The sequence below is a fragment of the Haliotis asinina genome, chromosome 10, assembly GCF_037392515.1.
Source record: "Haliotis asinina isolate JCU_RB_2024 chromosome 10, JCU_Hal_asi_v2, whole genome shotgun sequence".
In the NCBI taxonomy this organism is placed as follows: Eukaryota; Metazoa; Mollusca; class Gastropoda; order Lepetellida; family Haliotidae; genus Haliotis; species Haliotis asinina.
In genome coordinates this window covers 56,145,991-56,166,490 of record NC_090289.1, presented here as the reverse complement: position 1 = coordinate 56,166,490, position 20,500 = coordinate 56,145,991, and the positions used below count along the sequence as shown (strand labels likewise).

General features: G+C 40.6%; 33 non-coding genes across 33 annotated transcripts; all 33 read left to right on the top strand.

The window, feature by feature from the left end:
* Positions 1–121, top strand: LOC137254722 (U5 spliceosomal RNA). Its single transcript, XR_010954091.1, has one exon. It is a non-coding gene; the product is annotated as a U5 spliceosomal RNA (small nuclear RNA).
* A 513-nt stretch (positions 122–634) lies between these two features.
* LOC137254721 (U5 spliceosomal RNA) lies at positions 635–755 on the top strand. Its single transcript, XR_010954090.1, has one exon. It is a non-coding gene; the product is annotated as a U5 spliceosomal RNA (small nuclear RNA).
* A 513-nt stretch (positions 756–1,268) lies between these two features.
* Positions 1,269–1,389, top strand: LOC137255120 (U5 spliceosomal RNA). Its single transcript, XR_010954468.1, has one exon. It is a non-coding gene; the product is annotated as a U5 spliceosomal RNA (small nuclear RNA).
* A 510-nt stretch (positions 1,390–1,899) lies between these two features.
* Positions 1,900–2,020, top strand: LOC137254720 (U5 spliceosomal RNA). Its single transcript, XR_010954089.1, has one exon. It is a non-coding gene; the product is annotated as a U5 spliceosomal RNA (small nuclear RNA).
* Positions 2,021–2,533: 513 nt separating this feature from the next.
* On the top strand, positions 2,534–2,654 carry LOC137255119 (U5 spliceosomal RNA). Its single transcript, XR_010954467.1, has one exon. It is a non-coding gene; the product is annotated as a U5 spliceosomal RNA (small nuclear RNA).
* Positions 2,655–3,164: 510 nt separating this feature from the next.
* On the top strand, positions 3,165–3,285 carry LOC137254719 (U5 spliceosomal RNA). The gene has a single exon (XR_010954088.1). It is a non-coding gene; the product is annotated as a U5 spliceosomal RNA (small nuclear RNA).
* Positions 3,286–3,798: 513 nt separating this feature from the next.
* LOC137254718 (U5 spliceosomal RNA) lies at positions 3,799–3,919 on the top strand. Its single transcript, XR_010954087.1, has one exon. It is a non-coding gene; the product is annotated as a U5 spliceosomal RNA (small nuclear RNA).
* Positions 3,920–4,432: 513 nt separating this feature from the next.
* On the top strand, positions 4,433–4,553 carry LOC137255118 (U5 spliceosomal RNA). Its single transcript, XR_010954466.1, has one exon. It is a non-coding gene; the product is annotated as a U5 spliceosomal RNA (small nuclear RNA).
* A 510-nt stretch (positions 4,554–5,063) lies between these two features.
* Positions 5,064–5,184, top strand: LOC137254717 (U5 spliceosomal RNA). The gene has a single exon (XR_010954086.1). It is a non-coding gene; the product is annotated as a U5 spliceosomal RNA (small nuclear RNA).
* A 513-nt stretch (positions 5,185–5,697) lies between these two features.
* LOC137254715 (U5 spliceosomal RNA) lies at positions 5,698–5,818 on the top strand. Its single transcript, XR_010954084.1, has one exon. It is a non-coding gene; the product is annotated as a U5 spliceosomal RNA (small nuclear RNA).
* A 513-nt stretch (positions 5,819–6,331) lies between these two features.
* On the top strand, positions 6,332–6,452 carry LOC137254714 (U5 spliceosomal RNA). Its single transcript, XR_010954083.1, has one exon. It is a non-coding gene; the product is annotated as a U5 spliceosomal RNA (small nuclear RNA).
* A 513-nt stretch (positions 6,453–6,965) lies between these two features.
* On the top strand, positions 6,966–7,086 carry LOC137254713 (U5 spliceosomal RNA). Its single transcript, XR_010954082.1, has one exon. It is a non-coding gene; the product is annotated as a U5 spliceosomal RNA (small nuclear RNA).
* Positions 7,087–7,596: 510 nt separating this feature from the next.
* LOC137254712 (U5 spliceosomal RNA) lies at positions 7,597–7,717 on the top strand. Its single transcript, XR_010954081.1, has one exon. It is a non-coding gene; the product is annotated as a U5 spliceosomal RNA (small nuclear RNA).
* A 513-nt stretch (positions 7,718–8,230) lies between these two features.
* Positions 8,231–8,351, top strand: LOC137255117 (U5 spliceosomal RNA). The gene has a single exon (XR_010954465.1). It is a non-coding gene; the product is annotated as a U5 spliceosomal RNA (small nuclear RNA).
* Positions 8,352–8,861: 510 nt separating this feature from the next.
* Positions 8,862–8,982, top strand: LOC137254711 (U5 spliceosomal RNA). The gene has a single exon (XR_010954080.1). It is a non-coding gene; the product is annotated as a U5 spliceosomal RNA (small nuclear RNA).
* Positions 8,983–9,495: 513 nt separating this feature from the next.
* Positions 9,496–9,616, top strand: LOC137254710 (U5 spliceosomal RNA). Its single transcript, XR_010954079.1, has one exon. It is a non-coding gene; the product is annotated as a U5 spliceosomal RNA (small nuclear RNA).
* Positions 9,617–10,126: 510 nt separating this feature from the next.
* On the top strand, positions 10,127–10,247 carry LOC137254709 (U5 spliceosomal RNA). The gene has a single exon (XR_010954078.1). It is a non-coding gene; the product is annotated as a U5 spliceosomal RNA (small nuclear RNA).
* Positions 10,248–10,760: 513 nt separating this feature from the next.
* On the top strand, positions 10,761–10,881 carry LOC137255095 (U5 spliceosomal RNA). The gene has a single exon (XR_010954445.1). It is a non-coding gene; the product is annotated as a U5 spliceosomal RNA (small nuclear RNA).
* A 513-nt stretch (positions 10,882–11,394) lies between these two features.
* LOC137254708 (U5 spliceosomal RNA) lies at positions 11,395–11,515 on the top strand. The gene has a single exon (XR_010954077.1). It is a non-coding gene; the product is annotated as a U5 spliceosomal RNA (small nuclear RNA).
* A 513-nt stretch (positions 11,516–12,028) lies between these two features.
* Positions 12,029–12,149, top strand: LOC137254707 (U5 spliceosomal RNA). Its single transcript, XR_010954076.1, has one exon. It is a non-coding gene; the product is annotated as a U5 spliceosomal RNA (small nuclear RNA).
* A 513-nt stretch (positions 12,150–12,662) lies between these two features.
* On the top strand, positions 12,663–12,783 carry LOC137254706 (U5 spliceosomal RNA). Its single transcript, XR_010954075.1, has one exon. It is a non-coding gene; the product is annotated as a U5 spliceosomal RNA (small nuclear RNA).
* A 510-nt stretch (positions 12,784–13,293) lies between these two features.
* LOC137254704 (U5 spliceosomal RNA) lies at positions 13,294–13,414 on the top strand. The gene has a single exon (XR_010954073.1). It is a non-coding gene; the product is annotated as a U5 spliceosomal RNA (small nuclear RNA).
* A 513-nt stretch (positions 13,415–13,927) lies between these two features.
* LOC137254703 (U5 spliceosomal RNA) lies at positions 13,928–14,048 on the top strand. Its single transcript, XR_010954072.1, has one exon. It is a non-coding gene; the product is annotated as a U5 spliceosomal RNA (small nuclear RNA).
* A 513-nt stretch (positions 14,049–14,561) lies between these two features.
* Positions 14,562–14,682, top strand: LOC137255094 (U5 spliceosomal RNA). Its single transcript, XR_010954444.1, has one exon. It is a non-coding gene; the product is annotated as a U5 spliceosomal RNA (small nuclear RNA).
* A 513-nt stretch (positions 14,683–15,195) lies between these two features.
* LOC137254702 (U5 spliceosomal RNA) lies at positions 15,196–15,316 on the top strand. The gene has a single exon (XR_010954071.1). It is a non-coding gene; the product is annotated as a U5 spliceosomal RNA (small nuclear RNA).
* A 513-nt stretch (positions 15,317–15,829) lies between these two features.
* On the top strand, positions 15,830–15,950 carry LOC137254701 (U5 spliceosomal RNA). The gene has a single exon (XR_010954070.1). It is a non-coding gene; the product is annotated as a U5 spliceosomal RNA (small nuclear RNA).
* Positions 15,951–16,463: 513 nt separating this feature from the next.
* LOC137254700 (U5 spliceosomal RNA) lies at positions 16,464–16,584 on the top strand. Its single transcript, XR_010954069.1, has one exon. It is a non-coding gene; the product is annotated as a U5 spliceosomal RNA (small nuclear RNA).
* Positions 16,585–17,097: 513 nt separating this feature from the next.
* LOC137254699 (U5 spliceosomal RNA) lies at positions 17,098–17,218 on the top strand. The gene has a single exon (XR_010954068.1). It is a non-coding gene; the product is annotated as a U5 spliceosomal RNA (small nuclear RNA).
* Positions 17,219–17,728: 510 nt separating this feature from the next.
* Positions 17,729–17,849, top strand: LOC137254698 (U5 spliceosomal RNA). The gene has a single exon (XR_010954067.1). It is a non-coding gene; the product is annotated as a U5 spliceosomal RNA (small nuclear RNA).
* A 513-nt stretch (positions 17,850–18,362) lies between these two features.
* On the top strand, positions 18,363–18,483 carry LOC137254697 (U5 spliceosomal RNA). The gene has a single exon (XR_010954066.1). It is a non-coding gene; the product is annotated as a U5 spliceosomal RNA (small nuclear RNA).
* A 510-nt stretch (positions 18,484–18,993) lies between these two features.
* Positions 18,994–19,114, top strand: LOC137254696 (U5 spliceosomal RNA). The gene has a single exon (XR_010954065.1). It is a non-coding gene; the product is annotated as a U5 spliceosomal RNA (small nuclear RNA).
* A 513-nt stretch (positions 19,115–19,627) lies between these two features.
* LOC137254695 (U5 spliceosomal RNA) lies at positions 19,628–19,748 on the top strand. Its single transcript, XR_010954064.1, has one exon. It is a non-coding gene; the product is annotated as a U5 spliceosomal RNA (small nuclear RNA).
* Positions 19,749–20,258: 510 nt separating this feature from the next.
* LOC137254692 (U5 spliceosomal RNA) lies at positions 20,259–20,379 on the top strand. Its single transcript, XR_010954062.1, has one exon. It is a non-coding gene; the product is annotated as a U5 spliceosomal RNA (small nuclear RNA).
* Positions 20,380–20,500: the final 121 nt, after the last annotated feature.

The window sequence follows — 20,500 nt, the reverse complement described above, 5'->3', positions numbered from 1 at the left end:
TAACTCTGGTTTCTCTTCATCCATTCGGATAAATCTTTCGCCTTTTACTAAAGATTTCCGTGGAGAGGAACATCACAATGAGTCTAATGACTAATTTCTTACGCCCTGAATTGACAGGGTTAATATTTCCAATACACAAAATAGAACTTGCACAATGTGTAGAGAAGGGAGGTAATTACTCTCTGCGGTCGTCCATTACCCTGTTGTTGTTGTTCTTTGTGTGATTTTCAAGATCAAAAGTATAGTGTAAGTGTTTAGCAGTGTTTCCAAGCTGACGCCGTCATCCACGTCAGCGATGTCTTTGCAATGCGTGTGCATGAAAATGGGAGGTTTGAATATTATGTTGAGGTCGACCACAATAACAAACTATACATGACGACGAACCAACGTTCAAAATGGCTGCCTCGGGCACGGGAGTCGCAAAGTCCGTATTTATTTGACAAGCTACAGCGGCATGTAGCCCTTTTCAACTTCAATCTCCTTATCATATCAATTGAAGGGTTGTGTCGATACCCTTTCTATATCAAAGAAACAATAATGCCAAATAGTTGATTTAAATGCTACAAGTCATGTCCTGACACCTACATGTTGTGATGAAATATTTTCAGAAGGGGAAGACAGGAGCCTGTAACGTTAACTCTGGTTTCTCTTCATCCATTCGGATAAATCTTTCGCCTTTTACTAAAGATTTCCGTGGAGAGGAACATCACAATGAGTCTAATGACTAATTTCTTACGCCCTGAATTGACAGGGTTAATATTTCCAATACACAAAATAGAACTTGCACAATGTGTAGAGAAGGGAGGTAATTACTCTCTGCGGTCGTCCATTACCCTGTTGTTGTCGTTCTTTGTGTGATTTTCAAGATCAAAAGTATAGTGTAAGTGTTTAGCAGTGTTTCCAAGCTGACGCCGTCATCCACGTCAGCGATGTCTTTGCAATGCGTGTGCATGAAAATGGGAGGTTTGAATATTATGTTGAGGTCGACCACAATAACGAACTATACATGACGACGAACCAACGTTCAAAATGGCTGCCTCGGGCACGGGAGTCGCAAAGTCCGTATTTATTTGACAAGCTACAGCGGCATGTAGCCCTTTTCAACTTCAATCTCCTTATCATATCAATTGAAGGGTTGTGTCGATACCCTTTCTATATCAAAGAAACAATAATGCCAAATAGTTGATTTAAATGCTACAAGTCATGTCCTGACACCTACATGTTGTGATGAAATATTTTCAGTAGGGGAAGACAGGAGCCTGTAACGTTAACTCTGGTTTCTTTTCATCCATTCGGATAAATCTTTCGCCTTTTACTAAAGATTTCCGTGGAGAGGAACATCACAATGAGTCTAATGACTAATTTCTTACGCCCTGAATTGACAGGGTTAATATTTCCAATACACAAAATAGAACTTGCACAATGTGTAGAGAAGGGAGGTAATTACTCTCTGCGGTCGTCCATTACCCTGTTGTTGTTGTTTGTGTGATTTTCAAGATCAAAAGTATAGTGTAAGTGTTTAGCAGTGTTTCCAAGCTGACGCCGTCATCCACGTCAGCGATGTCTTTGCAATGCGTGTGCATGAAAATGGGAGGTTTGAATATTATGTTGAGGTCGACCACAATAACGAACTATACATGACGACGAACCAACGTTCAAAATGGCTGCCTCGGGCACGGGAGTCGCAAAGTCCGTATTTATTTGACAAGCTACAGCGGCATGTAGCCCTTTTCAACTTCAATCTCCTTATCATATCAATTGAAGGGTTGTGTCGATACCCTTTCTATATCAAAGAAACAATAATGCCAAATAGTTGATTTAAATGCTACAAGTCATGTCCTGACACCTACATGTTGTGATGAAATATTTTCAGTAGGGGAAGACAGGAGCCTGTAACGTTAACTCTGGTTTCTCTTCATCCATTCGGATAAATCTTTCGCCTTTTACTAAAGATTTCCGTGGAGAGGAACATCACAATGAGTCTAATGACTAATTTCTTACGCCCTGAATTGACAGGGTTAATATTTCCAATACACAAAATAGAACTTGCACAATGTGTAGAGAAGGGAGGTAATTACTCTCTGCGGTCGTCCATTACCCTGTTGTTGTCGTTCTTTGTGTGATTTTCAAGATCAAAAGTATAGTGTAAGTGTTTAGCAGTGTTTCCAAGCTGACGCCGTCATCCACGTCAGCGATGTCTTTGCAATGCGTGTGCATGAAAATGGGAGGTTTGAATATTATGTTGAGGTCGACCACAATAACGAACTATACATGACGACGAACCAACGTTCAAAATGGCTGCCTCGGGCACGGGAGTCGCAAAGTCCGTATTTATTTGACAAGCTACAGCGGCATGTAGCCCTTTTCAACTTCAATCTCCTTATCATATCAATTGAAGGGTTGTGTCGATACCCTTTCTATATCAAAGAAACAATAATGCCAAATAGTTGATTTAAATGCTACAAGTCATGTCCTGACACCTACATGTTGTGATGAAATATTTTCAGTAGGGGAAGACAGGAGCCTGTAACGTTAACTCTGGTTTCTTTTCATCCATTCGGATAAATCTTTCGCCTTTTACTAAAGATTTCCGTGGAGAGGAACATCACAATGAGTCTAATGACTAATTTCTTACGCCCTGAATTGACAGGGTTAATATTTCCAATACACAAAATAGAACTTGCACAATGTGTAGAGAAGGGAGGTAATTACTCTCTGCGGTCGTCCATTACCCTGTTGTTGTTGTTTGTGTGATTTTCAAGATCAAAAGTATAGTGTAAGTGTTTAGCAGTGTTTCCAAGCTGACGCCGTCATCCACGTCAGCGATGTCTTTGCAATGCGTGTGCATGAAAATGGGAGGTTTGAATATTATGTTGAGGTCGACCACAATAACGAACTATACATGACGACGAACCAACGTTCAAAATGGCTGCCTCGGGCACGGGAGTCGCAAAGTCCGTATTTATTTGACAAGCTACAGCGGCATGTAGCCCTTTTCAACTTCAATCTCCTTATCATATCAATTGAAGGGTTGTGTCGATACCCTTTCTATATCAAAGAAACAATAATGCCAAATAGTTGATTTAAATGCTACAAGTCATGTCCTGACACCTACATGTTGTGATGAAATATTTTCAGTAGGGGAAGACAGGAGCCTGTAACGTTAACTCTGGTTTCTCTTCATCCATTCGGATAAATCTTTCGCCTTTTACTAAAGATTTCCGTGGAGAGGAACATCACAATGAGTCTAATGACTAATTTCTTACGCCCTGAATTGACAGGGTTAATATTTCCAATACACAAAATAGAACTTGCACAATGTGTAGAGAAGGGAGGTAATTACTCTCTGCGGTCGTCCATTACCCTGTTGTTGTCGTTCTTTGTGTGATTTTCAAGATCAAAAGTATAGTGTAAGTGTTTAGCAGTGTTTCCAAGCTGACGCCGTCATCCACGTCAGCGATGTCTTTGCAATGCGTGTGCATGAAAATGGGAGGTTTGAATATTATGTTGAGGTCGACCACAATAACGAACTATACATGACGACGAACCAACGTTCAAAATGGCTGCCTCGGGCACGGGAGTCGCAAAGTCCGTATTTATTTGACAAGCTACAGCGGCATGTAGCCCTTTTCAACTTCAATCTCCTTATCATATCAATTGAAGGGTTGTGTCGATACCCTTTCTATATCAAAGAAACAATAATGCCAAATAGTTGATTTAAATGCTACAAGTCATGTCCTGACACCTACATGTTGTGATGAAATATTTTCAGTAGGGGAAGACAGGAGCCTGTAACGTTAACTCTGGTTTCTCTTCATCCATTCGGATAAATCTTTCGCCTTTTACTAAAGATTTCCGTGGAGAGGAACATCACAATGAGTCTAATGACTAATTTCTTACGCCCTGAATTGACAGGGTTAATATTTCCAATACACAAAATAGAACTTGCACAATGTGTAGAGAAGGGAGGTAATTACTCTCTGCGGTCGTCCATTACCCTGTTGTTGTTGTTGTTTGTGTGATTTTCAAGATCAAAAGTATAGTGTAAGTGTTTAGCAGTGTTTCCAAGCTGACGCCGTCATCCACGTCAGCGATGTCTTTGCAATGCGTGTGCATGAAAATGGGAGGTTTGAATATTATGTTGAGGTCGACCACAATAACGAACTATACATGACGACGAACCAACGTTCAAAATGGCTGCCTCGGGCACGGGAGTCGCAAAGTCCGTATTTATTTGACAAGCTACAGCGGCATGTAGCCCTTTTCAACTTCAATCTCCTTATCATATCAATTGAAGGGTTGTGTCGATACCCTTTCTATATCAAAGAAACAATAATGCCAAATAGTTGATTTAAATGCTACAAGTCATGTCCTGACACCTACATGTTGTGATGAAATATTTTCAGTAGGGGAAGACAGGAGCCTGTAACGTTAACTCTGGTTTCTTTTCATCCATTCGGATAAATCTTTCGCCTTTTACTAAAGATTTCCGTGGAGAGGAACATCACAATGAGTCTAATGACTAATTTCTTACGCCCTGAATTGACAGGGTTAATATTTCCAATACACAAAATAGAACTTGCACAATGTGTAGAGAAGGGAGGTAATTACTCTCTGCGGTCGTCCATTACCCTGTTGTTGTTGTTTGTGTGATTTTCAAGATCAAAAGTATAGTGTAAGTGTTTAGCAGTGTTTCCAAGCTGACGCCGTCATCCACGTCAGCGATGTCTTTGCAATGCGTGTGCATGAAAATGGGAGGTTTGAATATTATGTTGAGGTCGACCACAATAACGAACTATACATGACGACGAACCAACGTTCAAAATGGCTGCCTCGGGCACGGGAGTCGCAAAGTCCGTATTTATTTGACAAGCTACAGCGGCATGTAGCCCTTTTCAACTTCAATCTCCTTATCATATCAATTGAAGGGTTGTGTCGATACCCTTTCTATATCAAAGAAACAATAATGCCAAATAGTTGATTTAAATGCTACAAGTCATGTCCTGACACCTACATGTTGTGATGAAATATTTTCAGTAGGGGAAGACAGGAGCCTGTAACGTTAACTCTGGTTTCTCTTCATCCATTCGGATAAATCTTTCGCCTTTTACTAAAGATTTCCGTGGAGAGGAACATCACAATGAGTCTAATGACTAATTTCTTACGCCCTGAATTGACAGGGTTAATATTTCCAATACACAAAATAGAACTTGCACAATGTGTAGAGAAGGGAGGTAATTACTCTCTGCGGTCGTCCATTACCCTGTTGTTGTCGTTCTTTGTGTGATTTTCAAGATCAAAAGTATAGTGTAAGTGTTTAGCAGTGTTTCCAAGCTGACGCCGTCATCCACGTCAGCGATGTCTTTGCAATGCGTGTGCATGAAAATGGGAGGTTTGAATATTATGTTGAGGTCGACCACAATAACGAACTATACATGACGACGAACCAACGTTCAAAATGGCTGCCTCGGGCACGGGAGTCGCAAAGTCCGTATTTATTTGACAAGCTACAGCGGCATGTAGCCCTTTTCAACTTCAATCTCCTTATCATATCAATTGAAGGGTTGTGTCGATACCCTTTCTATATCAAAGAAACAATAATGCCAAATAGTTGATTTAAATGCTACAAGTCATGTCCTGACACCTACATGTTGTGATGAAATATTTTCAGTAGGGGAAGACAGGAGCCTGTAACGTTAACTCTGGTTTCTCTTCATCCATTCGGATAAATCTTTCGCCTTTTACTAAAGATTTCCGTGGAGAGGAACATCACAATGAGTCTAATGACTAATTTCTTACGCCCTGAATTGACAGGGTTAATATTTCCAATACACAAAATAGAACTTGCACAATGTGTAGAGAAGGGAGGTAATTACTCTCTGCGGTCGTCCATTACCCTGTTGTTGTTGTTCTTTGTGTGATTTTCAAGATCAAAAGTATAGTGTAAGTGTTTAGCAGTGTTTCCAAGCTGACGCCGTCATCCACGTCAGCGATGTCTTTGCAATGCGTGTGCATGAAAATGGGAGGTTTGAATATTATGTTGAGGTCGACCACAATAACGAACTATACATGACGACGAACCAACGTTCAAAATGGCTGCCTCGGGCACGGGAGTCGCAAAGTCCGTATTTATTTGACAAGCTACAGCGGCATGTAGCCCTTTTCAACTTCAATCTCCTTATCATATCAATTGAAGGGTTGTGTCGATACCCTTTCTATATCAAAGAAACAATAATGCCAAATAGTTGATTTAAATGCTACAAGTCATGTCCTGACACCTACATGTTGTGATGAAATATTTTCAGAAGGGGAAGACAGGAGCCTGTAACGTTAACTCTGGTTTCTCTTCATCCATTCGGATAAATCTTTCGCCTTTTACTAAAGATTTCCGTGGAGAGGAACATCACAATGAGTCTAATGACTAATTTCTTACGCCCTGAATTGACAGGGTTAATATTTCCAATACACAAAATAGAACTTGCACAATGTGTAGTGAAGGGAGGTAATTACTCTCTGCGGTCGTCCATTACCCTGTTGTTGTCGTTCTTTGTGTGATTTTCAAGATCAAAAGTATAGTGTAAGTGTTTAGCAGTGTTTCCAAGCTGACGCCGTCATCCACGTCAGCGATGTCTTTGCAATGCGTGTGCATGAAAATGGGAGGTTTGAATATTATGTTGAGGTCGACCACAATAACGAACTATACATGACGACGAACCAACGTTCAAAATGGCTGCCTCGGGCACGGGAGTCGCAAAGTCCGTATTTATTTGACAAGCTACAGCGGCATGTAGCCCTTTTCAACTTCAATCTCCTTATCATATCAATTGAAGGGTTGTGTCGATACCCTTTCTATATCAAAGAAACAATAATGCCAAATAGTTGATTTAAATGCTACAAGTCATGTCCTGACACCTACATGTTGTGATGAAATATTTTCAGTAGGGGAAGACAGGAGCCTGTAACGTTAACTCTGGTTTCTCTTCATCCATTCGGATAAATCTTTCGCCTTTTACTAAAGATTTCCGTGGAGAGGAACATCACAATGAGTCTAATGACTAATTTCTTACGCCCTGAATTGACAGGGTTAATATTTCCAATACACAAAATAGAACTTGCACAATGTGTAGAGAAGGGAGGTAATTACTCTCTGCGGTCGTCCATTACCCTGTTGTTGTTGTTTGTGTGATTTTCAAGATCAAAAGTATAGTGTAAGTGTTTAGCAGTGTTTCCAAGCTGACGCCGTCATCCACGTCAGCGATGTCTTTGCAATGCGTGTGCATGAAAATGGGAGGTTTGAATATTATGTTGAGGTCGACCACAATAACGAACTATACATGACGACGAACCAACGTTCAAAATGGCTGCCTCGGGCACGGGAGTCGCAAAGTCCGTATTTATTTGACAAGCTACAGCGGCATGTAGCCCTTTTCAACTTCAATCTCCTTATCATATCAATTGAAGGGTTGTGTCGATACCCTTTCTATATCAAAGAAACAATAATGCCAAATAGTTGATTTAAATGCTACAAGTCATGTCCTGACACCTACATGTTGTGATGAAATATTTTCAGAAGGGGAAGACAGGAGCCTGTAACGTTAACTCTGGTTTCTCTTCATCCATTCGGATAAATCTTTCGCCTTTTACTAAAGATTTCCGTGGAGAGGAACATCACAATGAGTCTAATGACTAATTTCTTACGCCCTGAATTGACAGGGTTAATATTTCCAATACACAAAATAGAACTTGCACAATGTGTAGTGAAGGGAGGTAATTACTCTCTGCGGTCGTCCATTACCCTGTTGTTGTCGTTCTTTGTGTGATTTTCAAGATCAAAAGTATAGTGTAAGTGTTTAGCAGTGTTTCCAAGCTGACGCCGTCATCCACGTCAGCGATGTCTTTGCAATGCGTGTGCATGAAAATGGGAGGTTTGAATATTATGTTGAGGTCGACCACAATAACGAACTATACATGACGACGAACCAACGTTCAAAATGGCTGCCTCGGGCACGGGAGTCGCAAAGTCCGTATTTATTTGACAAGCTACAGCGGCATGTAGCCCTTTTCAACTTCAATCTCCTTATCATATCAATTGAAGGGTTGTGTCGATACCCTTTCTATATCAAAGAAACAATAATGCCAAATAGTTGATTTAAATGCTACAAGTCATGTCCTGACACCTACATGTTGTGATGAAATATTTTCAGTAGGGGAAGACAGGAGCCTGTAACGTTAACTCTGGTTTCTTTTCATCCATTCGGATAAATCTTTCGCCTTTTACTAAAGATTTCCGTGGAGAGGAACATCACAATGAGTCTAATGACTAATTTCTTACGCCCTGAATTGACAGGGTTAATATTTCCAATACACAAAATAGAACTTGCACAATGTGTAGAGAAGGGAGGTAATTACTCTCTGCGGTCGTCCATTACCCTGTTGTTGTTGTTTGTGTGATTTTCAAGATCAAAAGTATAGTGTAAGTGTTTAGCAGTGTTTCCAAGCTGACGCCGTCATCCACGTCAGCGATGTCTTTGCAATGCGTGTGCATGAAAATGGGAGGTTTGAATATTATGTTGAGGTCGACCACAATAACGAACTATACATGACGACGAACCAACGTTCAAAATGGCTGCCTCGGGCACGGGAGTCGCAAAGTCCGTATTTATTTGACAAGCTACAGCGGCATGTAGCCCTTTTCAACTTCAATCTCCTTATCATATCAATTGAAGGGTTGTGTCGATACCCTTTCTATATCAAAGAAACAATAATGCCAAATAGTTGATTTAAATGCTACAAGTCATGTCCTGACACCTACATGTTGTGATGAAATATTTTCAGTAGGGGAAGACAGGAGCCTGTAACGTTAACTCTGGTTTCTCTTCATCCATTCGGATAAATCTTTCGCCTTTTACTAAAGATTTCCGTGGAGAGGAACATCACAATGAGTCTAATGACTAATTTCTTACGCCCTGAATTGACAGGGTTAATATTTCCAATACACAAAATAGAACTTGCACAATGTGTAGAGAAGGGAGGTAATTACTCTCTGCGGTCGTCCATTACCCTGTTGTTGTCGTTCTTTGTGTGATTTTCAAGATCAAAAGTATAGTGTAAGTGTTTAGCAGTGTTTCCAAGCTGACGCCGTCATCCACGTCAGCGATGTCTTTGCAATGCGTGTGCATGAAAATGGGAGGTTTGAATATTATGTTGAGGTCGACCACAATAACGAACTATACATGACGACGAACCAACGTTCAAAATGGCTGCCTCGGGCACGGGAGTCGCAAAGTCCGTATTTATTTGACAAGCTACAGCGGCATGTAGCCCTTTTCAACTTCAATCTCCTTATCATATCAATTGAAGGGTTGTGTCGATACCCTTTCTATATCAAAGAAACAATAATGCCAAATAGTTGATTTAAATGCTACAAGTCATGTCCTGACACCTACATGTTGTGATGAAATATTTTCAGTAGGGGAAGACAGGAGCCTGTAACGTTAACTCTGGTTTCTCTTCATCCATTCGGATAAATCTTTCGCCTTTTACTAAAGATTTCCGTGGAGAGGAACATCACAATGAGTCTAATGACTAATTTCTTACGCCCTGAATTGACAGGGTTAATATTTCCAATACACAAAATAGAACTTGCACAATGTGTAGAGAAGGGAGGTAATTACTCTCTGCGGTCGTCCATTACCCTGTTGTTGTTGTTTGTGTGATTTTCAAGATCAAAAGTATAGTGTAAGTGTTTAGCAGTGTTTCCAAGCTGACGCCGTCATCCACGTCAGCGATGTCTTTGCAATGCGTGTGCATGAAAATGGGAGGTTTGAATATTATGTTGAGGTCGACCACAATAACGAACTATACATGACGACGAACCAACGTTCAAAATGGCTGCCTCGGGCACGGGAGTCGCAAAGTCCGTATTTATTTGACAAGCTACAGCGGCATGTAGCCCTTTTCAACTTCAATCTCCTTATCATATCAATTGAAGGGTTGTGTCGATACCCTTTCTATATCAAAGAAACAATAATGCCAAATAGTTGATTTAAATGCTACAAGTCATGTCCTGACACCTACATGTTGTGATGAAATATTTTCAGTAGGGGAAGACAGGAGCCTGTAACGTTAACTCTGGTTTCTCTTCATCCATTCGGATAAATCTTTCGCCTTTTACTAAAGATTTCCGTGGAGAGGAACATCACAATGAGTCTAATGACTAATTTCTTACGCCCTGAATTGACAGGGTTAATATTTCCAATACACAAAATAGAACTTGCACAATGTGTAGAGAAGGGAGGTAATTACTCTCTGCGGTCGTCCATTACCCTGTTGTTGTCGTTCTTTGTGTGATTTTCAAGATCAAAAGTATAGTGTAAGTGTTTAGCAGTGTTTCCAAGCTGACGCCGTCATCCACGTCAGCGATGTCTTTGCAATGCGTGTGCATGAAAATGGGAGGTTTGAATATTATGTTGAGGTCGACCACAATAACGAACTATACATGACGACGAACCAACGTTCAAAATGGCTGCCTCGGGCACGGGAGTCGCAAAGTCCGTATTTATTTGACAAGCTACAGCGGCATGTAGCCCTTTTCAACTTCAATCTCCTTATCATATCAATTGAAGGGTTGTGTCGATACCCTTTCTATATCAAAGAAACAATAATGCCAAATAGTTGATTTAAATGCTACAAGTCATGTCCTGACACCTACATGTTGTGATGAAATATTTTCAGTAGGGGAAGACAGGAGCCTGTAACGTTAACTCTGGTTTCTCTTCATCCATTCGGATAAATCTTTCGCCTTTTACTAAAGATTTCCGTGGAGAGGAACACCACAATGAGTCTAATGACTAATTTCTTACGCCCTGAATTGACAGGGTTAATATTTCCAATACACAAAATAGAACTTGCACAATGTGTAGAGAAGGGAGGTAATTACTCTCTGCGGTCGTCCATTACCCTGTTGTTGTCGTTCTTTGTGTGATTTTCAAGATCAAAAGTATAGTGTAAGTGTTTAGCAGTGTTTCCAAGCTGACGCCGTCATCCACGTCAGCGATGTCTTTGCAATGCGTGTGCATGAAAATGGGAGGTTTGAATATTATGTTGAGGTCGACCACAATAACGAACTATACATGACGACGAACCAACGTTCAAAATGGCTGCCTCGGGCACGGGAGTCGCAAAGTCCGTATTTATTTGACAAGCTACAGCGGCATGTAGCCCTTTTCAACTTCAATCTCCTTATCATATCAATTGAAGGGTTGTGTCGATACCCTTTCTATATCAAAGAAACAATAATGCCAAATAGTTGATTTAAATGCTACAAGTCATGTCCTGACACCTACATGTTGTGATGAAATATTTTCAGTAGGGGAAGACAGGAGCCTGTAACGTTAACTCTGGTTTCTCTTCATCCATTCGGATAAATCTTTCGCCTTTTACTAAAGATTTCCGTGGAGAGGAACATCACAATGAGTCTAATGACTAATTTCTTACGCCCTGAATTGACAGGGTTAATATTTCCAATACACAAAATAGAACTTGCACAATGTGTAGAGAAGGGAGGTAATTACTCTCTGCGGTCGTCCATTACCCTGTTGTTGTCGTTCTTTGTGTGATTTTCAAGATCAAAAGTATAGTGTAAGTGTTTAGCAGTGTTTCCAAGCTGACGCCGTCATCCACGTCAGCGATGTCTTTGCAATGCGTGTGCATGAAAATGGGAGGTTTGAATATTATGTTGAGGTCGACCACAATAACGAACTATACATGACGACGAACCAACGTTCAAAATGGCTGCCTCGGGCACGGGAGTCGCAAAGTCCGTATTTATTTGACAAGCTACAGCGGCATGTAGCCCTTTTCAACTTCAATCTCCTTATCATATCAATTGAAGGGTTGTGTCGATACCCTTTCTATATCAAAGAAACAATAATGCCAAATAGTTGATTTAAATGCTACAAGTCATGTCCTGACACCTACATGTTGTGATGAAATATTTTCAGTAGGGGAAGACAGGAGCCTGTAACGTTAACTCTGGTTTCTCTTCATCCATTCGGATAAATCTTTCGCCTTTTACTAAAGATTTCCGTGGAGAGGAACATCACAATGAGTCTAATGACTAATTTCTTACGCCCTGAATTGACAGGGTTAATATTTCCAATACACAAAATAGAACTTGCACAATGTGTAGAGAAGGGAGGTAATTACTCTCTGCGGTCGTCCATTACCCTGTTGTTGTTGTTCTTTGTGTGATTTTCAAGATCAAAAGTATAGTGTAAGTGTTTAGCAGTGTTTCCAAGCTGACGCCGTCATCCACGTCAGCGATGTCTTTGCAATGCGTGTGCATGAAAATGGGAGGTTTGAATATTATGTTGAGGTCGACCACAATAACGAACTATACATGACGACGAACCAACGTTCAAAATGGCTGCCTCGGGCACGGGAGTCGCAAAGTCCGTATTTATTTGACAAGCTACAGCGGCATGTAGCCCTTTTCAACTTCAATCTCCTTATCATATCAATTGAAGGGTTGTGTCGATACCCTTTCTATATCAAAGAAACAATAATGCCAAATAGTTGATTTAAATGCTACAAGTCATGTCCTGACACCTACATGTTGTGATGAAATATTTTCAGTAGGGGAAGACAGGAGCCTGTAACGTTAACTCTGGTTTCTCTTCATCCATTCGGATAAATCTTTCGCCTTTTACTAAAGATTTCCGTGGAGAGGAACATCACAATGAGTCTAATGACTAATTTCTTACGCCCTGAATTGACAGGGTTAATATTTCCAATACACAAAATAGAACTTGCACAATGTGTAGAGAAGGGAGGTAATTACTCTCTGCGGTCGTCCATTACCCTGTTGTTGTTGTTGGTGTGATTTTCAAGATCAAAAGTATAGTGTAAGTGTTTAGCAGTGTTTCCAAGCTGACGCCGTCATCCACGTCAGCGATGTCTTTGCAATGCGTGTGCATGAAAATGGGAGGTTTGAATATTATGTTGAGGTCGACCACAATAACGAACTATACATGACGACGAACCAACGTTCAAAATGGCTGCCTCGGGCACGGGAGTCGCAAAGTCCGTATTTATTTGACAAGCTACAGCGGCATGTAGCCCTTTTCAACTTCAATCTCCTTATCATATCAATTGAAGGGTTGTGTCGATACCCTTTCTATATCAAAGAAACAATAATGCCAAATAGTTGATTTAAATGCTACAAGTCATGTCCTGACACCTACATGTTGTGATGAAATATTTTCAGTAGGGGAAGACAGGAGCCTGTAACGTTAACTCTGGTTTCTCTTCATCCATTCGGATAAATCTTTCGCCTTTTACTAAAGATTTCCGTGGAGAGGAACATCACAATGAGTCTAATGACTAATTTCTTACGCCCTGAATTGACAGGGTTAATATTTCCAATACACAAAATAGAACTTGCACAATGTGTAGAGAAGGGAGGTAATTACTCTCTGCGGTCGTCCATTACCCTGTTGTTGTTGTTCTTTGTGTGATTTTCAAGATCAAAAGTATAGTGTAAGTGTTTAGCAGTGTTTCCAAGCTGACGCCGTCATCCACGTCAGCGATGTCTTTGCAATGCGTGTGCATGAAAATGGGAGGTTTGAATATTATGTTGAGGTCGACCACAATAACGAACTATACATGACGACGAACCAACGTTCAAAATGGCTGCCTCGGGCACGGGAGTCGCAAAGTCCGTATTTATTTGACAAGCTACAGCGGCATGTAGCCCTTTTCAACTTCAATCTCCTTATCATATCAATTGAAGGGTTGTGTCGATACCCTTTCTATATCAAAGAAACAATAATGCCAAATAGTTGATTTAAATGCTACAAGTCATGTCCTGACACCTACATGTTGTGATGAAATATTTTCAGTAGGGGAAGACAGGAGCCTGTAACGTTAACTCTGGTTTCTCTTCATCCATTCGGATAAATCTTTCGCCTTTTACTAAAGATTTCCGTGGAGAGGAACATCACAATGAGTCTAATGACTAATTTCTTACGCCCTGAATTGACAGGGTTAATATTTCCAATACACAAAATAGAACTTGCACAATGTGTAGAGAAGGGAGGTAATTACTCTCTGCGGTCGTCCATTACCCTGTTGTTGTCGTTCTTTGTGTGATTTTCAAGATCAAAAGTATAGTGTAAGTGTTTAGCAGTGTTTCCAAGCTGACGCCGTCATCCACGTCAGCGATGTCTTTGCAATGCGTGTGCATGAAAATGGGAGGTTTGAATATTATGTTGAGGTCGACCACAATAACGAACTATACATGACGACGAACCAACGTTCAAAATGGCTGCCTCGGGCACGGGAGTCGCAAAGTCCGTATTTATTTGACAAGCTACAGCGGCATGTAGCCCTTTTCAACTTCAATCTCCTTATCATATCAATTGAAGGGTTGTGTCGATACCCTTTCTATATCAAAGAAACAATAATGCCAAATAGTTGATTTAAATGCTACAAGTCATGTCCTGACACCTACATGTTGTGATGAAATATTTTCAGTAGGGGAAGACAGGAGCCTGTAACGTTAACTCTGGTTTCTCTTCATCCATTCGGATAAATCTTTCGCCTTTTACTAAAGATTTCCGTGGAGAGGAACACCACAATGAGTCTAATGACTAATTTCTTACGCCCTGAATTGACAGGGTTAATATTTCCAATACACAAAATAGAACTTGCACAATGTGTAGAGAAGGGAGGTAATTACTCTCTGCGGTCGTCCATTACCCTGTTGTTGTCGTTCTTTGTGTGATTTTCAAGATCAAAAGTATAGTGTAAGTGTTTAGCAGTGTTTCCAAGCTGACGCCGTCATCCACGTCAGCGATGTCTTTGCAATGCGTGTGCATGAAAATGGGAGGTTTGAATATTATGTTGAGGTCGACCACAATAACGAACTATACATGACGACGAACCAACGTTCAAAATGGCTGCCTCGGGCACGGGAGTCGCAAAGTCCGTATTTATTTGACAAGCTACAGCGGCATGTAGCCCTTTTCAACTTCAATCTCCTTATCATATCAATTGAAGGGTTGTGTCGATACCCTTTCTATATCAAAGAAACAATAATGCCAAATAGTTGATTTAAATGCTACAAGTCATGTCCTGACACCTACATGTTGTGATGAAATATTTTCAGTAGGGGAAGACAGGAGCCTGTAACGTTAACTCTGGTTTCTCTTCATCCATTCGGATAAATCTTTCGCCTTTTACTAAAGATTTCCGTGGAGAGGAACATCACAATGAGTCTAATGACTAATTTCTTACGCCCTGAATTGACAGGGTTAATATTTCCAATACACAAAATAGAACTTGCACAATGTGTAGAGAAGGGAGGTAATTACTCTCTGCGGTCGTCCATTACCCTGTTGTTGTCGTTCTTTGTGTGATTTTCAAGATCAAAAGTATAGTGTAAGTGTTTAGCAGTGTTTCCAAGCTGACGCCGTCATCCACGTCAGCGATGTCTTTGCAATGCGTGTGCATGAAAATGGGAGGTTTGAATATTATGTTGAGGTCGACCACAATAACGAACTATACATGACGACGAACCAACGTTCAAAATGGCTGCCTCGGGCACGGGAGTCGCAAAGTCCGTATTTATTTGACAAGCTACAGCGGCATGTAGCCCTTTTCAACTTCAATCTCCTTATCATATCAATTGAAGGGTTGTGTCGATACCCTTTCTATATCAAAGAAACAATAATGCCAAATAGTTGATTTAAATGCTACAAGTCATGTCCTGACACCTACATGTTGTGATGAAATATTTTCAGTAGGGGAAGACAGGAGCCTGTAACGTTAACTCTGGTTTCTCTTCATCCATTCGGATAAATCTTTCGCCTTTTACTAAAGATTTCCGTGGAGAGGAACATCACAATGAGTCTAATGACTAATTTCTTACGCCCTGAATTGACAGGGTTAATATTTCCAATACACAAAATAGAACTTGCACAATGTGTAGAGAAGGGAGGTAATTACTCTCTGCGGTCGTCCATTACCCTGTTGTTGTCGTTCTTTGTGTGATTTTCAAGATCAAAAGTATAGTGTAAGTGTTTAGCAGTGTTTCCAAGCTGACGCCGTCATCCACGTCAGCGATGTCTTTGCAATGCGTGTGCATGAAAATGGGAGGTTTGAATATTATGTTGAGGTCGACCACAATAACGAACTATACATGACGACGAACCAACGTTCAAAATGGCTGCCTCGGGCACGGGAGTCGCAAAGTCCGTATTTATTTGACAAGCTACAGCGGCATGTAGCCCTTTTCAACTTCAATCTCCTTATCATATCAATTGAAGGGTTGTGTCGATACCCTTTCTATATCAAAGAAACAATAATGCCAAATAGTTGATTTAAATGCTACAAGTCATGTCCTGACACCTACATGTTGTGATGAAATATTTTCAGTAGGGGAAGACAGGAGCCTGTAACGTTAACTCTGGTTTCTCTTCATCCATTCGGATAAATCTTTCGCCTTTTACTAAAGATTTCCGTGGAGAGGAACATCACAATGAGTCTAATGACTAATTTCTTACGCCCTGAATTGACAGGGTTAATATTTCCAATACACAAAATAGAACTTGCACAATGTGTAGAGAAGGGAGGTAATTACTCTCTGCGGTCGTCCATTACCCTGTTGTTGTTGTTCTTTGTGTGATTTTCAAGATCAAAAGTATAGTGTAAGTGTTTAGCAGTGTTTCCAAGCTGACGCCGTCATCCACGTCAGCGATGTCTTTGCAATGCGTGTGCATGAAAATGGGAGGTTTGAATATTATGTTGAGGTCGACCACAATAACGAACTATACATGACGACGAACCAACGTTCAAAATGGCTGCCTCGGGCACGGGAGTCGCAAAGTCCGTATTTATTTGACAAGCTACAGCGGCATGTAGCCCTTTTCAACTTCAATCTCCTTATCATATCAATTGAAGGGTTGTGTCGATACCCTTTCTATATCAAAGAAACAATAATGCCAAATAGTTGATTTAAATGCTACAAGTCATGTCCTGACACCTACATGTTGTGATGAAATATTTTCAGTAGGGGAAGACAGGAGCCTGTAACGTTAACTCTGGTTTCTCTTCATCCATTCGGATAAATCTTTCGCCTTTTACTAAAGATTTCCGTGGAGAGGAACATCACAATGAGTCTAATGACTAATTTCTTACGCCCTGAATTGACAGGGTTAATATTTCCAATACACAAAATAGAACTTGCACAATGTGTAGAGAAGGGAGGTAATTACTCTCTGCGGTCGTCCATTACCCTGTTGTTGTTGTTGGTGTGATTTTCAAGATCAAAAGTATAGTGTAAGTGTTTAGCAGTGTTTCCAAGCTGACGCCGTCATCCACGTCAGCGATGTCTTTGCAATGCGTGTGCATGAAAATGGGAGGTTTGAATATTATGTTGAGGTCGACCACAATAACGAACTATACATGACGACGAACCAACGTTCAAAATGGCTGCCTCGGGCACGGGAGTCGCAAAGTCCGTATTTATTTGACAAGCTACAGCGGCATGTAGCCCTTTTCAACTTCAATCTCCTTATCATATCAATTGAAGGGTTGTGTCGATACCCTTTCTATATCAAAGAAACAATAATGCCAAATAGTTGATTTAAATGCTACAAGTCATGTCCTGACACCTACATGTTGTGATGAAATATTTTCAGTAGGGGAAGACAGGAGCCTGTAACGTTAACTCTGGTTTCTCTTCATCCATTCGGATAAATCTTTCGCCTTTTACTAAAGATTTCCGTGGAGAGGAACATCACAATGAGTCTAATGACTAATTTCTTACGCCCTGAATTGACAGGGTTAATATTTCCAATACACAAAATAGAACTTGCACAATGTGTAGAGAAGGGAGGTAATTACTCTCTGCGGTCGTCCATTACCCTGTTGTTGTTGTTCTTTGTGTGATTTTCAAGATCAAAAGTATAGTGTAAGTGTTTAGCAGTGTTTCCAAGCTGACGCCGTCATCCACGTCAGCGATGTCTTTGCAATGCGTGTGCATGAAAATGGGAGGTTTGAATATTATGTTGAGGTCGACCACAATAACGAACTATACATGACGACGAACCAACGTTCAAAATGGCTGCCTCGGGCACGGGAGTCGCAAAGTCCGTATTTATTTGACAAGCTACAGCGGCATGTAGCCCTTTTCAACTTCAATCTCCTTATCATATCAATTGAAGGGTTGTGTCGATACCCTTTCTATATCAAAGAAACAATAATGCCAAATAGTTGATTTAAATGCTACAAGTCATGTCCTGACACCTACATGTTGTGATGAAATATTTTCAGTAGGGGAAGACAGGAGCCTGTAACGTTAACTCTGGTTTCTCTTCATCCATTCGGATAAATCTTTCGCCTTTTACTAAAGATTTCCGTGGAGAGGAACATCACAATGAGTCTAATGACTAATTTCTTACGCCCTGAATTGACAGGGTTAATATTTCCAATACACAAAATAGAACTTGCACAATGTGTAGAGAAGGGAGGTAATTACTCTCTGCGGTCGTCCATTACCCTGTTGTTGTTGTTGGTGTGATTTTCAAGATCAAAAGTATAGTGTAAGTGTTTAGCAGTGTTTCCAAGCTGACGCCGTCATCCACGTCAGCGATGTCTTTGCAATGCGTGTGCATGAAAATGGGAGGTTTGAATATTATGTTGAGGTCGACCACAATAACGAACTATACATGACGACGAACCAACGTTCAAAATGGCTGCCTCGGGCACGGGAGTCGCAAAGTCCGTATTTATTTGACAAGCTACAGCGGCATGTAGCCCTTTTCAACTTCAATCTCCTTATCATATCAATTGAAGGGTTGTGTCGATACCCTTTCTATATCAAAGAAACAATAATGCCAAATAGTTGATTTAAATGCTACAAGTCATGTCCTGACACCTACATGTTGTGATGAAATATTTTCAGTAGGGGAAGACAGGAGCCTGTAACGTTAACTCTGGTTTCTCTTCATCCATTCGGATAAATCTTTCGCCTTTTACTAAAGATTTCCGTGGAGAGGAACATCACAATGAGTCTAATGACTAATTTCTTACGCCCTGAATTGACAGGGTTAATATTTCCAATACACAAAATAGAACTTGCACAATGTGTAGAGAAGGGAGGTAATTACTCTCTGCGGTCGTCCATTACCCTGTTGTTGTTGTTCTTTGTGTGATTTTCAAGATCAAAAGTATAGTGTAAGTGTTTAGCAGTGTTTCCAAGCTGACGCCGTCATCCACGTCAGCGATGTCTTTGCAATGCGTGTGCATGAAAATGGGAGGTTTGAATATTATGTTGAGGTCGACCACAATAACGAACTATACATGACGACGAACCAACGTTCAAAATGGCTGCCTCGGGCACGGGAGTCGCAAAGTCCGTATTTATTTGACAAGCTACAGCGGCATGTAGCCCTTTTCAACTTCAATCTCCTTATCATATCAATTGAAGGGTTGTGTCGATACCCTTTCTATATCAAAGAAACAATAATGCCAAATAGTTGATTTAAATGCTACAAGTCATGTCCTGACACCTACATGTTGTGATGAAATATTTTCAGTAGGGGAAGACAGGAGCCTGTAACGTTAACTCTGGTTTCTCTTCATCCATTCGGATAAATCTTTCGCCTTTTACTAAAGATTTCCGTGGAGAGGAACATCACAATGAGTCTAATGACTAATTTCTTACGCCCTGAATTGACAGGGTTAATATTTCCAATACACAAAATAGAACTTGCACAATGTGTAGAGAAGGGAGGTAATTACTCTCTGCGGTCGTCCATTACCCTGTTGTTGTTGTTGGTGTGATTTTCAAGATCAAAAGTATAGTGTAAGTGTTTAGCAGTGTTTCCAAGCTGACGCCGTCATCCACGTCAGCGATGTCTTTGCAATGCGTGTGCATGAAAATGGGAGGTTTGAATATTATGTTGAGGTCGACCACAATAACGAACTATACATGACGACGAACCAACGTTCAAAATGGCTGCCTCGGGCACGGGAGTCGCAAAGTCCGTATTTATTTGACAAGCTACAGCGGCATGTAGCCCTTTTCAACTTCAATCTCCTTATCATATCAATTGAAGGGTTGTGTCGATACCCTTTCTATATCAAAGAAACAATAATGCCAAATAGTTGATTTAAATGCTACAAGTCATGTCCTGACACCTACATGTTGTGATGAAATATTTTCAGTAGGGGAAGACAGGAGCCTGTAACGTTAACTCTGGTTTCTCTTCATCCATTCGGATAAATCTTTCGCCTTTTACTAAAGATTTCCGTGGAGAGGAACATCACAATGAGTCTAATGACTAATTTCTTACGCCCTGAATTGACAGGGTTAATATTTCCAATACACAAAATAGAACTTGCACAATGTGTAGAGAAGGGAGGTAATTACTCTCTGCGGTCGTCCATTACCCTGTTGTTGTCGTTCTTTGTGTGATTTTCAAGATCAAAAGTA